This window comes from Phascolarctos cinereus, unplaced genomic scaffold (genome assembly GCF_003287225.1).
Source record: "Phascolarctos cinereus isolate Bilbo 61053 unplaced genomic scaffold, phaCin_HiC Scaffold_4;HRSCAF=312, whole genome shotgun sequence".
Classification (NCBI taxonomy): Eukaryota; Metazoa; Chordata; class Mammalia; order Diprotodontia; family Phascolarctidae; genus Phascolarctos; species Phascolarctos cinereus.
In genome coordinates this window covers 647,501,121-647,516,188 of record NW_027555847.1, presented here as the reverse complement: position 1 = coordinate 647,516,188, position 15,068 = coordinate 647,501,121, and the positions used below count along the sequence as shown (strand labels likewise).

General features: G+C 39.0%; 1 pseudogene; it reads left to right on the top strand.

Moving 5' to 3' along the window:
* On the top strand, window positions 1–466 carry LOC110214446 (thioredoxin-like protein 4B pseudogene; annotated as a pseudogene).
* The last annotated feature ends 14,602 nt before the right edge of the window (window positions 467–15,068 follow it).

Genomic DNA, 15,068 nt, shown 5'->3' with positions numbered 1-15,068 from the left:
TTTGCATTGGTTCAGGATGAGTCTCCTGCTGCCCAAACTTGCATCCAAAAAAGAAGTAGACCAGGCAATAAAAAGTACTGCAGAAAAGGTTTTGGTTCTCAGATTTGGAAGAGATGAGGATCGTGTCTGTCTGCAGATAGATGACATCCTTTCTAAGACTTATCATGACTTAAGTACAATGGCTATGATATATCTGGTGGATGTGGACCAAACACCAATTTACACCCAGTATTTTGACATCAGTTATATTCCATCTACTGTCTTTTTCTTCAATGGGCAGCATATGAAAGTGGATTATGGGTCTCCAGACCACACTAAGTTTATGGGAAGTTTCAAAACTCAACAAAACTTCACAGACTTGGTTGAAGTAATCTATCAAGGAGCAATGCAAGGAAAAGTTGTCATCCAAAGTCCAATAGATACCAAGAACATTCCTAAATATGACCTTCTTTATCAAGGCATTTAAAACATTGACTTGAACCAAAGTTGATGAGAGAACTGCAGTTGAAACAACACATATAACCAAACATGCTGTTGTTGTATGACCCTGTTTTCCTGAAGAGATCACACACCAGAGAGGGGAGGAGGGTAGAAAAGGTTTGAATTTTATATCAAATTCTAAAACGGTGTCAGACCCCTGATTAAGAGATCATATCGAAATTGTTGGTGCGGGGATGGGAGGAGGTGTCTCATCAGTGATAGACAAGTTTTGTTCTAGAGCCTTTGAAGTGTTGTAATAGCTTGAAATCTGTATAAATTTCTGCAACAGTGCCCTTGTACAGATCATGATGTAACACTTATTATTTGTACTGCTCTGTATGAGGTGGTAGTTCTTATGGTAGCTGGAGGCTCAGACTCTCACCATTCTGTACCTCATCTAATTCAAGCCCAAGCTTGAACCTTTCATTGGATGGGTCTCCCCTAGTACTCCGAGGCTCAAAAGAAGGAGAAACTGAATTGGATTAGTAACAGTGGTAGGGAATCACCCTATTGGCTTCTGGACTTCTAGAATCTCCTATTCTTCCAGAACCTCAGTGATGTACCCTCTTTCCTCAAGAAACACCATATCTCCATTTGTACAAGGATCATTACTCTAGTCACATCTCTTCTTGAGAATTTGTGGGAATGCTTCTTTGGAGTCCTAATTTCCACAAATAGTTCTTTCTGAAGCGCCTACTTAGGGGAACAAGGACCAGATCTGTGATTTCATTAACAAATGAAACTCCAAGAGGAGGAAATTCCCTCTCCCAATGCAGGTGTCACTTTCTCTGCAACAAATTAACCAATGGTTCATCTATTTTTTTTTCATGAAACCAGCTTCTTGATTTATTCATTAGTTCAATTTTCTTTAACTTTCAATTTTATTAATCTCTCCTTTGATTTTCATTATTTTTCTATTTACATTCAATATTTTCTAGACATCCATAATCAGGTTTGCTTTTGTTTTTGTTTTGTCTGAGATCGTGAATGCCATCTCTGCTTTTTACTCCAGGTAAAACATAATAGATTCTGCTCTAGCCCTTATTTTAACTCTACATATGCTTTAAGTGTGTCTCTTGTAAACAGTATATTGCTGGATGCTGATTTCTAATTTGCTATTACTTCCTATTCTGTTATCTACTTGTTTTGCTATCTACTTCTGCTTTTTGGGTGAGTTCATCCCATTAACATTCACAGTTATGATTGCTAACTGTGTACTTCCCTCCATCTTATTCTCTTTTGTTTATTTATTTTTTTTACCCTATCCCCAACTGATAGGAAATTCTTGTTGGGCTTATGTCCAATCTACATTTTTCTTTGAGCTTTGCTTGTAGATGTCTTCAAGTCATTGTTTTCTGAGTTTGTGTCTTGAGCATCTATGTCACCATAGTAGCTTTTTTTTATTATCAGGTTCTTTCTTTCTTCCTTCCTTCCTTCCTTCCTTCCTTCCTTTCTTTCTTTTTTCAGTTGTTTGCTCATTTTTTTCCAGTCTGTTTTTTTGTTTGTTTGTTGTGATCCTAGGAGACATGTAGTCACTGCTGTCCTGTACTATACTCTGCTCCTTACCTAGTCAAGGCCCCTGCTTTATTATAACCACAACTCCTCTCCAACCTGAAGCTGTGACTGCTACTCAGGTTGGGCCCCTTCTCCCTTGCAACTGCAAGCATTCCTCACTGCCCAGGAACTGCAACCCAGTACTGGGTAATGGATAGTGCACCATCTGTGCCCGGTGCTAGCACAAGGGTCCTCAGTATTCTCTCTCTGACCAGATGTTCAATTCCCTTACTGTGTCTGAGCACTGAGCCCACCTGCTGCTATTGCTGTTGCTGCCACCAAGGCCCACAACTAACGTTGCTTCTGCTTCACTGCACTCCTAGATATTCCCTGTCCTAGTGTCCAGAGACCTCTCTTTCTGACCTCCCAAGTCTTCCTGGGCTGGGAAAAAAAAATTACTCACTCAGGCTTTTTGTTGGTCGTGCCACTTAAAATTTGATTTGACACATTTTTTTAAAAGTTGTTTAAAGGGGAACGTTGGGAGAGCTTCCAAAAAAAAAATGCTCCCTTTACTCATCCATCTTGATGGTGCCCCCTCACCATCACTCTTTTTTTTGGGGGGGGGGTAAGGCAATTGGGGTTAAATGACTTGCCCAGAGTCATACAGCTAGTAAGTGTCAAGTGTCTGAGGCCAGATTTGAATCCAGGTCTGAGGCTGGATTTGAATTCAGGTCCTCTTGACTCCAGGGCCAGTACTCTATTCACTGCACCATTTAGTTGCCCCACTCACCATCGCTCTTAAAAAATCATTATAATTTTTTTGGTGTCACAATAATTTTCCTAATTATCCTTTCTCTTCCCCACTCTAAAAGAGCTAACCTTTAAAACAAATGATATTTCAAAAGGGGGAAAAGAGAGGGAAATGAGTAAAACTTTACTGAACATACATTCAAACTAGCATACCCATTGACCTCCCACCTCTACAAAGACTTTAAGTAGGGATGTCTTTTCATATCTCTTTTTTTGATCCATAAACTAGCATTCTTTCCACTGTACCAGAGAAGAAAAGATAGAGCCAGGCAATACTGCTTAAAGTAGTAATGGGGGGAGGGAGGGGAAGGAGAATGTCAATTGATTTTAGGTGGCTCTGCCTGCCTGTGTATCTGTGTTCTGTGCTGTTTCTGTCCCTGGGGAAGTGAAGTGTGCCTGGCTATGCTTCAATTTGCTTAAGGTCTTCATGGCACAAACAAACAAATAAATCTTCTCTTACCCAGGGGAACAGACTCCTTTATTTTCTCTTTGAAGTCTCCAAGCACTAGTCCTAAGAGCAGATATCAAGCATCCGTAGGACCCAAGATACTTGGAAAAAATAGACAAAATTGTTCTTTTCTTAATATTGTTGCAAATGCCTGCCAGGCATCCATACAAGCATGGAGGTATCCCATCAGTTTTTGGTATCCTGTTCCTCTGACCATTCTTGACCCAGAGATCATGGATGTAGGCTAAAAAGTAGGCTAAAAAGCTCATAACCCCTGAGGATACTGAAATGCCCTCCAAATCATCAGCAACTTTGATGAATTTAATTTAATTCAACAACGAAGTATTGGATTTACTGCAAACACCTGTACTAGGTGTTGGAGGAGATAAAATATAAATATCAGATGTGGACCTGCCATCATTGGCATTCTAGCAGAAGGAGATGCCATGTGCAAATAACAACACAGGTACTTTGAAGAATCTATGATCTCTTCACATGGGAAATCCTTTCTCCTGTACAGAGTATAACCCATCCCATATTTCCCATTTCTATGATTTTTTCCCCCATTCTTCCATAAATCTTTTCTAAAGGATCTCCTCAATGAGATAGAGACTTTCCTCTAGTTCTGGAAATATTCTATAGATAGCAATATAGCACTCAGACTTCTTAAGAATCTGCAGTGGCCCCCTTATTCTAGGATAAGATACAAACATGTCAGCTTGCCTTTTAAAGCCTTTTACAGTATGTCCCCAGCGTAACATTTCAGGATTTCTATACTTTGCTGCTCTTCATGCACTCCAAGTTCCAGCCAAAGCAACCTACTCTGTATTCCCTGAAGTTGGCATTTTATCTCCTACCTCCATGACTTCACACAAGCTGTCCCCATGCCTGGAATGTATTGACTCAACATTTCTGCTTTCCATACCACGTCCTATAGAAAACCTTTCCTGATGCTCTTCGTTGTTAGTCTTTTCTCTGTCTCTGTCTCCCTGTCTCCCTGTCTCTTTGTATCTCTGTCTTCCTCTTCAGCTCTGTCTCTGCTTCTTTGCATTTCTCTCTCCAGTGGCTTGCAAATTTCTGGGGTGCGGTGGGAGAGTCAGTGCAAAAAGGTGGGGATCAGACTCATGATTTTATTGGTTCATGGAACTTCCAGTGAGGAAACACCTTTCACCAATATAGATGAACAACTCCTCTGTACTTTTCAGTTATAGAGAGTTTCCTGGGACACAGAGAGGTGAAGTGGTTTGCTCAGGGTCACACAAAAAGTATGAAATAGAAGTGGAATTTGAACTCAGGTCTTCCAAACTATGAGGCCATAGTCATATCCACAAATACCGAGTTTCCTTTTGCAACTTCCATAAAATAAATTTAATAAATAAATGTGTATTGGATTGGATTGGATCTGTTACTACCATTACTACCACCACGACCACCACCACAACCACCACTACACACATACATACACACATACACATATTCTTTGTGTAACCAGCCCACCTCAGGTTCTGGCTATGCATACCCTTTATGATGTTCAGGCAACACACAAAAATACATGTTGATTGAAATAGAATAATGTGAAGGACATTCAATGTGGCTTTCAAGGGGAATTTCTTTCCTGGTTGGAGAAACCTAAGAAGGCTTCCTGTAGAAAGAAGAAAAGGAAGGAAGGAAGGAAGGAAGGAAGGAAGGAAGGAAGGAAGGAAGGAATACAGAGAGAGGGGAAGGGGAGTGAGGGGAGAGAGAGAGAGAGAGAGAGAGAGAGAGGAGAGAGAGAGAGAGAGAGAGAGAATATCTCTCTGTGATAATTAAATTTTGTTGTGTTTTAATTACCTGGAAGTTGATAATTCATGAGTGGAATCTAGAAATTCTCTACCTCTAGCCAACATAGAGGAACATTCACATGGTTTAATTTGATAGACTGCCATGACCTACAAATCCCCCACCCCAACTTCATACAGCTATCTGGGGGACAATTCTCATCTTTCAATTCACCATGCTCTAAAATGAACTCACCATCTCTCCACAGTCTGTTCCTTCTCCTAATTTCCCTAACTCTGTTGATACTGCAACTCTTTGATCTTTGAAAGATTTTGAATGATAGGAAAGGCACCTTAAGATTAGAGAAGGGCAAATGCTATTGACATCTTTCAAAGGAAGAAGATTAAGTCTGCAAAACATAGACTGATAGGTTTAACTTTAATTCATGGTGAAATTCTAGAACTATTTACAACTCAAGTTGCAGTCAAGTTTAAGGTCAAATTGCAGCTTCACAGGCCTCAGAGTCCTAATCTATAGGAATAATAGAATTTATACAATGACAGGAGTGGACTAGATTGCCTTTGAGGTTTCTTCTATCCCTAGATTTGTGATGAAAGGCATAGTTAGTGAAAGGCATAGTCATGAAACATGACTATGAACATAGGCATAGAACATGTCAAAAGAGAAGGGATGATCACAAAGAAAAGAGACAGAATCTCTTTCAAATAAGGGAATCAGGGAAGGCTTCATGGAGGAAATAACATCTTAGCTGGGCCTTGAAGGAAGAGAAGGATCTCGTAATTTAAAAAGGAAAAAAAAAGAGCAGATTTAGATAATCTAAAAAACAAACAATCTATGCATATGGAGATGGGGGTAGGCTGAGGAGGGAGATTAGCCTTGGTGAATGCACAAAGCAATAAAATGATAGGCAAAATTTGAGGAATAGTTAATTGTCTAATTTTGCATAAATATAGTATAGTTGAAGGGAAGGAGTGAAGAAGTCTGGAAAGGTAGATTGGGACAAGATTATATAGAAAGCCTTAAATGCCAGGCTAAGAAATTTGAATTTTAATGAGAGCAACAGCTACACACATTTATTGAGCACTCACTGTTCTATTATAAAGGCAACAGCAAGTTATAGGATCTTGGAATAATATTTTACTATGAGGAGACCTTACAGGCCAACACCTCAAATGCTCAAAAACCCAAGGATCCTTCTCCATTTGTCAAAATATTCTGATTCCTAAAAAGGAGTCTACTGTTTCCCCTTCCAAAAAGCCTTCCCTGTTTCTCCTTGGTGGAAGTTTTTCCTTCCCCTAAAGGCCCACAGCACTGTGCTTGCACCTCTCTCTCTCTCTCTCTCTCTCTCTCTTCTCTTCTCTCACACACACACACACACACACACACACACACACACACACATACACATATACATGCAGACTCACTAATAGGCAGAAGACTTCATGTATAATAACTGTTTAATACACATATTTGTGGAATAAATGAAAAATTCATCAAGTAAAAAGAAAATATTTACTGTAAATCTATTATTCAAAAGACCCTGTCCTAGGGTTATAGTTGGGGAAAATGAGAAATAAAAGGAGACATGGAGACTTGAAAATGCTCTTAGGAGTGTTACAAAATTGCAAAAAAACAAACAAAAAAATCCCAAAACCACAAGCTTGGTTCCAAGAAAGAAATATGAAAGGACACTTCCATTCATTCCTATTTAGACTAGGGGGTACACAAATGTGGAATACTGCATATAATTAGTCAGATATTTTTGTTTGCTTTTTGATGTTATGATTCACATTGCTGAATTTTTTTTCTCTTCTTACAAGGGATAGCTCTGGGACTGGGAGAGGGGATACAGGAAAAGCTGCATGATATAAAAACAAAAGACAAATAAAATGTTTAAAAAACCAAGATGGGATGTTCTAGTTAGGAGAAACACAACTAAACCTCATAGGCAATTTGAGAGAAACACGGATAATAGATAATTTAGTGCCACATTTATTATTGTAGACGGTAAGAATTTTAAGAGTTCAGAAAAGGTAGATCACGTGGCTGGCATATTCAAGTAAGAGGAGATTGGATTGCATGGAGTTGCTCCTTAAAAAATTGATGGGAACTGGAGAAGCAAACAAGTCCCATTTTCTCTCTAGAGCAGTGGTGTCAAACTCAAATAGAAACAGGATCCATTTAACCATTCATAAGGCTCCCTAGATATTGACTTGGAAAACCACATATTGACATAATTTATGTTCTGCTGCATTGTTATTTATTTATTTTGTTAATTATTTCACAATTACATTTTAATCTGGCTCTAGCCATAGTCAAGAATGTTGCAGGTTACATTACAACCCAAGCTAGTATTTGACACCTTTATTCTAGAGAATATTTCTATTTCAACCTCAATTAATGTAATTATAGAAGACTTAGATACCTCTGTTAAATCAATCAATCAAGAAAAATGTATAAACTAGGAGTGAATGAGTCATTAGTCAATTTGAAAGGATTAAGGTGCTTTGATTATGGGATGCAGAAAACTGATGACAGGAGATATTTTATGACTGTCTGAAAGATCTAGTCACACTCTGTGGGCTACACATAATAAACCGCACCGAGCTCAGAGACAATCCAACAGTGAGGCTCCAGTCATCATCAGTTTTCAGGAGCTTCCAGACTTGAGAGCATCATGAAGAGATAAACCTTTGGGCCTACACTAGATAGCAAAAGGGAAAAGGGAGATTAAGCCCAGAGAGAGTGCCGTGCTACCCTACCTACAATAGGATCATCAGACACTGGATCAAAACAAAAACAAGAAAAAAAAGTCCACCTTGTCCAGCCAGGAACAGAGAGGGAAGTACTCCCACTGAGAACACACCCAAAACCAATATGGGTGTAGAAAGACACCCAACTGCAAACTGAGGCAGTTTCAGACTGTGGCCTTTGGGCACAAGAAGAAAGGACTTCCAATAATCAGCAGTTCTGAGTTCACTTTTTCAGCCTAATATATTCTTTACATGTGTACCTCATTATCACTGTACTCTATTGTTGCTGTTGTCCATTCATTTCAGTCACGCCTGCCTCTTCATGACCCCATGTAGGGTTTTCTTGGCAAAGGTACTGCAGTAGTTTGCCTATTTTCTTCTCCAGCTAATTTTATGGATCAGGAAACTGAGGCAAACAGGGTTAAATGACTTGCCCAGGGTCACACAGCTAGTAAGTGTCAGGCCAGATTTGAACTCATGAATATGAGTCTTCCTGATTCCAAGTCCAGTGCTCTATCTGCTGTGCCACCTAGCTACACTACCTAGGTGTACTTTTTTTTTTTTAGGCAATTGGGGTTCCGACATTTGCTTAGGATCACACAGCCAGTAAATGTCTGAGGTCAGATCTGAACTCAGTTCTTCCTGATTCCAGGGCTGGTGCTCTAGCCACTGTGCCACCTAGCTGCCCCCCTCTCTTTGTACTTTAACTCTTTGTCTATGTGAACCACTTGCTCCATGGATTCTGTGTGTATTTTTGTGAAAACATACCTCAGACTTTTGGGAGAAATATTTTTGTACCCATTGTCCCCGCTATACCTGGTTAGTAAATACACTTTCTGAAAGCTAATTAACTATTGATAATAAATTGGAATCACATTGGTGGGGGCTCATGAACAACAGTATTCAAAACCACAACCCCTCTGTATTATTCATAGAATTCAAGAGAAGAAATAGTTAACCATCCTCAGATTGGTTTGGTGGGGGTGGGGAACATATAGAAACATAGATCATAAAAAATTGAAGCTAGAAGGTACATTAGAGCACAGAACATGTATTATCTGACATAGAAGGGAACACAGAAAGTAAACATTAGAATTGAGAGGGACATTAGAACATAAAATGTTTAATCTGGTAATAACTTTAGAAGATAGGAATGTTAGAGTGTAGATTTCCATGCTTGAAAGGAAACTTAAAACATAAAATGTCAATAGCCGTGAGGGATTTTAGAATATAGAAGGTTAGATCTGGAAAGGGCTTTAGAGCATAGAATGTCATATCAGGAAGGGGGGGGTGGAGAAAGGAAATATATTTACCCCTTACCCTGTGCCAGGCACTGTGCTAAGCACTTTATAAGCATTATCTTAAGAACCCAGAATTTTAGAGCAGAAGAGGATCTCTAGGCCCCAGGGAGGGGTATTTGGGGGAGATGATTGGGGAAGATGTATTCTATGGCTATTGAATCACGGTAGTATTTGCTGCCGGCTCATTTGCGTAGTTAACAGCTAAAGAGGATGTAAAAGTGACTTATGAGCTGAAATCAGGTGTGCAGGCATAAAAGCCACAGTGCCCATGATGGATGTGACTGGGTAAATAGCTTTTATAATTGGTATGTTTTTTATTAAATTTTAAAGGCTGGGTATTTATGTGAAAAGGAATCGTGGGCATGTTGAGACTGGTGGGTCGCTGTCTAATGAGCCCGCCTTACGGTGCCTCCTGGCAAACATCCAGGACAATAAACTGCTTTTCAAAGAGCTCCTTCCTTCTGGGGGCCTGTAGTTCCCTGGGGAGGGGGAAAGTCAGAGGATGGGAAAAGAAAAACTGACAATGTAATCAGCTCCACTGCGAAAGTTTCCCATAAATTACTATCTCTTCCTGCTTGTGATGTGGTAGAAAAACCCTAAAGTGGGAGTCGAGAGACCTGGACTACAGTCTTAGCTCTACCACACATTCTCAGTTCAACTTTGGACAAGCCCTTTCCCCTCTGTAGCCTCAGTTTCCTCTTCTGAAATTCAAATCAATTCTACAAGCATTTAGCAAGCACCTACTATAAAGCAAGGCACTAAACTAGGCACTAGGGTTCCAAAGGCAAGTGCAAAATGGCCCTTAGAGAGCTTAATGCTAGTGTAAAATAAGGGAATTGGGCTGCACGGCCCTCAAGTCTCTCTCAGCTCTGAAGTTCCATAATCAATGTTCCAGGTCACTTCCATCTTCAAAATTCCATGACTCTGTTACCGTGCTGACAGAGACAGAGACAAAGAGATAGAGAGAGGCAGAGACAGGAAGAAAGACAGAGACAGAATTTTCATTCTTATTCAAGAGGAAATTTCCAAAAGTCTCTAGTACAGAAAGATGGAGATTGGGACGTTGAAGAGAACTTAGATCCTGAGTGTCCTGTTTTGAAGGTAGAAGACAGAAGAAAAAGAATTCCTCTCCCAAACTATCACCAATTTTACCCTCCCACAGGCATGAAAAATCAAGTATTCTTTTCCACCAATGAGAAGAGTTTTAAGCAAATGATTAAACTTGAGCCCAGAGTTACATTTATAACTACTACCATTTATAACTACTACTCTTAATATACCTTCTTAGTAAATAGCCTATCTGAAAGTCAGTAGAGTTCTACTGGTTGATCAATAAAGTTCTATTAGAAAGGAAGGGACACCAGATGGGGGCTCATGAGAAATAGAACTAGAATCAATAATCTCTTGTGGTGATCCTTAGAACTTTCAGAGAAGAAATAGCCATAATCTGGGTACAGAACTTGTCCATGTAAGTAGAGTTGGCAAGGAGAATCAAGAAAGGGTGCTAAAACATGATAATTGTTGTATCCAGTTGCTAAGGATCTCTTAATTACCAAATCTGATGACCTTTTCTCAGTCCTGATCCTTCTTGACCTTTCCAGCAATTGACACTGTCTTTCTCTTCCTGTATTCTCCTCTGGATTTTTGTAACACTAATTTCACTTGGCATTCCTTTTATCTGTATGACCTTTCCTCAGTCTTCTTTGCTGCATTTTCATCAGTGTTTTCCCCCACTGACTGTGAGTATCTCTCAAGTTTCTCTCGTAGACTCTCCCCTTCTTTCTCGCTGAATGCTCTCATTTTGTGATCTCATTACTGATGGTAGGTGGTACAATGGATAGAGTGCTAGGTCTAGAGTCAAGCATGCAAGTTTAAATCCATCCTCACACATTAGCTGTGTGACCTTGAGCAAGTCACTTAATCTTTGCCTCAATTTCCTCTTCCCACCTATAAGACTAGGATAACAATAGCATCCTTTTCCCAGAGTTGTTATGGTGATAAAATGAGATAATATTTGTAAAGCATAACTAAGATAAAAATCATTAGTTTCTCTCCCTTCCCCAACCTCACCTTCCTTTTGAATTCCCCATTAAATTAAGAGTACCAGTATTTCCAGTCAGTCAGATTTGCACATTTTATCATCCTCAAATTCTCATTTTCATTTACACCAAATAATCAATCATACGTTGTCATTTCTAAATTCACATTATCTCTCTAATACATTCCTTTTTCTCTACTCACATGGCACCACCCTCTTTCAATATCTTTCACCTGGTCTATTGCGATCGCCTCCTAAATGGTCTGCTTGCCTTTTCCCATTATATCCTCCACGTAGCTACCATTTCCAACCCTACTGACCCCCTACTCAATAAATTCCAATACTCCTTATTTTGTCTGAGATCAAATATAAAATGCCCTGTTTGGCATTTAAATCTCTTTACAAAATGGCCCTTTCCCATCTTTCTAATCTAATCTAATTTTTTTTTTAATAAATTGCTCCTTTCTGCATGCTCTCTGTTTCCCCTATGTCGGTCTCTTTACTGTTCTTCATAAATGAGGCTCCATTTCCCATTTCTGTAATTAGAGCTAGTATTTATATAAAGCTTAGTATGTATCAGACAGCGTATTAAGCAATATTATCTTATTGAGACTCAAAACAATCCTGGGATATAAGTGTTATTATTAGCCCCATTTCAAAGATGAGGAAACTGAGGCAGATAGCAGTTGAATGACTTGCCCAGGGTCAAATAGCTAACAAATGTCTGAGGCTGAATTTAAATTCAGGTCTTTCTGACTGCAGGAAATGTGCCACTTAGTTGCTTTGTATCATTGTGGTGGCTGTCCTCTATGTCTTTCCTTCTTTCTCTCCTCCTTTTAGAATTCTGAACTTCCTTCAGAATTCAGCTTAAGTACCACCTTTGGTTAATGTTTTTGCAATCCCACAACTTCTAGTTTGAACCCATCTAAAATTCTCTTTTATCTCCTTTGTATGTATCTTCCAAATACCTATGTTGTGAATACTCTGGTCTTACTTCTTTCACAGTGAGGTAGGCTACATCTCCCCTTGAGGTTCTATGGGTACTCCCTGAGTGGTTGGGCTATCTTTAAATGCTGTTGGCTGAGCCTCTCCTTCAGAATTTTTTTTCTCATCACTGCCAGATGCCAATAATTAACGCTCCAGTTCCATTTAGACAATTAACATCAATTAGTTTTTATAAAGGGATATTTACTTTAAAGATATAGAAAGAAGTATAAGCATTCCCCCTCACACACATTTCAGGGTTCGTATCCTCTCCTCTGCTATTACCTTGGTCTTTGGGGATGGTAGGCTAAGATTTAATGCAGTTTCTATATAGCAGTTGTTCTCATTATTTTTTTTTTGTCTCAGGACCCCTTTATACTTTTCAAAATTATTAAGGACTCTAAAGAGCTTTTATTTGTGTTGATTATATCTATCAATTTTTCCCACATTAGAAATTGAAACTGACAATTTAAAAATATTTGATTAATTAGAAATAGTAACAATCAACCTATTATGTGTTAATATAGCACTAATGAAAAATAACTATATTCTCCAAGACAAAAATGAACTAGTGAGAAGATATTTTTTGCACATTTCTTTAATGTCTGACTTAATAGAAGACAGTTCAATTCTCATATCTGCTTCTCCATTAAATCTATTGTGATATTGTTTTTGTTTAAATATATGTAGTTGGATATATGTAGATGTGTAGTTGGAAAAAGGAGTATTTTAATAGGCAAATAGCATCTTACTATTTTATGGAAATCATTTTGATGTCACATACCCCCTGAAAGGATCTCAAAGCCCACCAGGGATCCTTGGACCATATTTCTAGTAGCACAGGTCCAAGTTCACATCCAAATGCCATAGTGATGCTGTCTGAGCTCTTATCTCAACTGCTTTTGCTCTGGGTCTGCTCCCTTCAAAGCCAGACTATCTGGCTGTAAAACCCAGCACAGATCTGACTTCCCTGACCTTTTGAAACTCACCAAGTTGTATTCTCCATCAATAGCCATAATGTCAAATGAAAGGACAAATGCTGAGGGAAGAAACTGACACTTATATTCACAGGCCACTTGTTGACTTTGGATGGAGAGAACCAGAGGCCTCTCTGCTCGCAGTATTTTCTCTCTTTTCTCACTGGCTCACTGACAGTGGAAAGAAGTCACCCAAAGAAAAAGGCAGAGGCTCTGATGAGCAACCTTTGAATGTACCCCCAGTTCCAGCTAGATAGCATCTTCATCATTTGTTAAGCAGACCAAAACCAGTTACAGAATGTCTACCCATGCTCCAAGGGCTCTCCAAGGCACTTCCATGATAGGTCATTGGGACTAGAAAGCTGTAGGTTCCCCAACATCTTCCACATCAGGGATTGAATCAGCCAAGCATTTTGCACATGTCATAAGGACAGGGCTCATTGACCAGTACTTCATTTTACCTACGTATGTACATGTCTTTTCCTCAAATGGAATGTAAGCTCTTTGAAGACAGGAACTTTTTTCTTTATATCCCCCAAACTTAGCAAAGTGCCTGGTCCATAGTAAGCACTTAAATAAATGCTTGTTGCTTGCATGATTGATTAACTGGAGGTTAAAAACCAAATGTTAAATAAGATTGGAAGGGAGTACAATCAAAAAGTCTATCTGGAGGAGATAGCATTTCAGTTATATGTTAAACAATGGACAATTCAATAGAAAAAAAGATGGAGTAATAGGAATAGAGCAATAGGAAACAGCCTAAGCACAGGAAAAGAAGTTTGAAAATAAGATGTATGTACGTATGTGTGTGTGTGTGTGTGTGTGTGTGTGTGTGTGTGTGTATGTGTGTGTGTTTGGAGAAAGGGGAGTATCAAAGCATATTGAAAAGGTCCTTATTTGTAAAACTGAACATTTTCAGAAATATTTTTTTTCTGGTCTAAAAAGTCCTTTCCATCACACTCTTAAAAATGTGGGTGATAGGTCAGGAATAATAAAGCCTTAAATAAAGAAGTGGATTAAGAGTGGAAGTGAAAATTTGAATGAAGGGAACCTTGTTTTTGTTTTTGTTTTTCCGGTTCTTGCCTTCTCTACCCTTATATAATTAGCCTAAGACCCAGCTAAAGGAAATGTCTTCTATTCCATTGAAAAGGAAGCACCCTTTTCTATCATTCAAAAGAGATTCCCAATATTGATCTCTGGGAGGAATCCCATTGCTTCCCTGAGGGGAGTGATCCAAGAAGGAATGGGATGGCCACTTTGTCACTCAACTATTTTGGAATATTGACCCAAACTGCATTTTTAAATACTGTGATTCTTCCCTCTTCAAGATTACTATCAATGTTACCTAAACTTATCTTGGTAGAAGGACATGTTGGAATGCATGGGGAAACTGTGTCAGTTTGAAAATCACTCTGTCTTTCTAATCCAGAAGTTGCTTAACCTCTCTGGGTGTCAATTTTCTGATATGTAAAATGAAAGGGTTGGGCTAGATGGGTTTTGAGGTTCCTTCTAAATCTGATCACATTTCCATTTTCCCTCTGATTCCTGGTAATCTTCCACTGAGAGAAAACCATCTTTTTACCTTAAGCAATCTGTTCTACTTTGGGATAGCTCTAATTGTTAAGTTTTGTGATGTGGTTTGGTTTTCCTTCTACAAAGCCTAAATTTACCTCTGTGCAATTCTCACCCATTAGTTATACTTTTGTCCTCTGGTTCTACACAGAGCAAGTCTTCTCTCTTGAGCCTCCACATGACAGCTTGAAAGTAGCTTTCGTATCCTTCTTATGTCTTCTCTTTTCTATGCCAAACATCTCTGGCTCATTCAACTAGTCTTTGTGTGATATGATCAAGAAATTTTGTCCCCTCTTGGTTTCTCTCCTCTGAAAGTTCTGCAGCTTATCAAAGTCCTTCCTAAAGTGTGGCTAGAATTGAAGGTAACATTCTTCACATAGTCTGACCAGGACACAAAAGCCCGGATCTCACTGATTATTAGAAGACATCCTT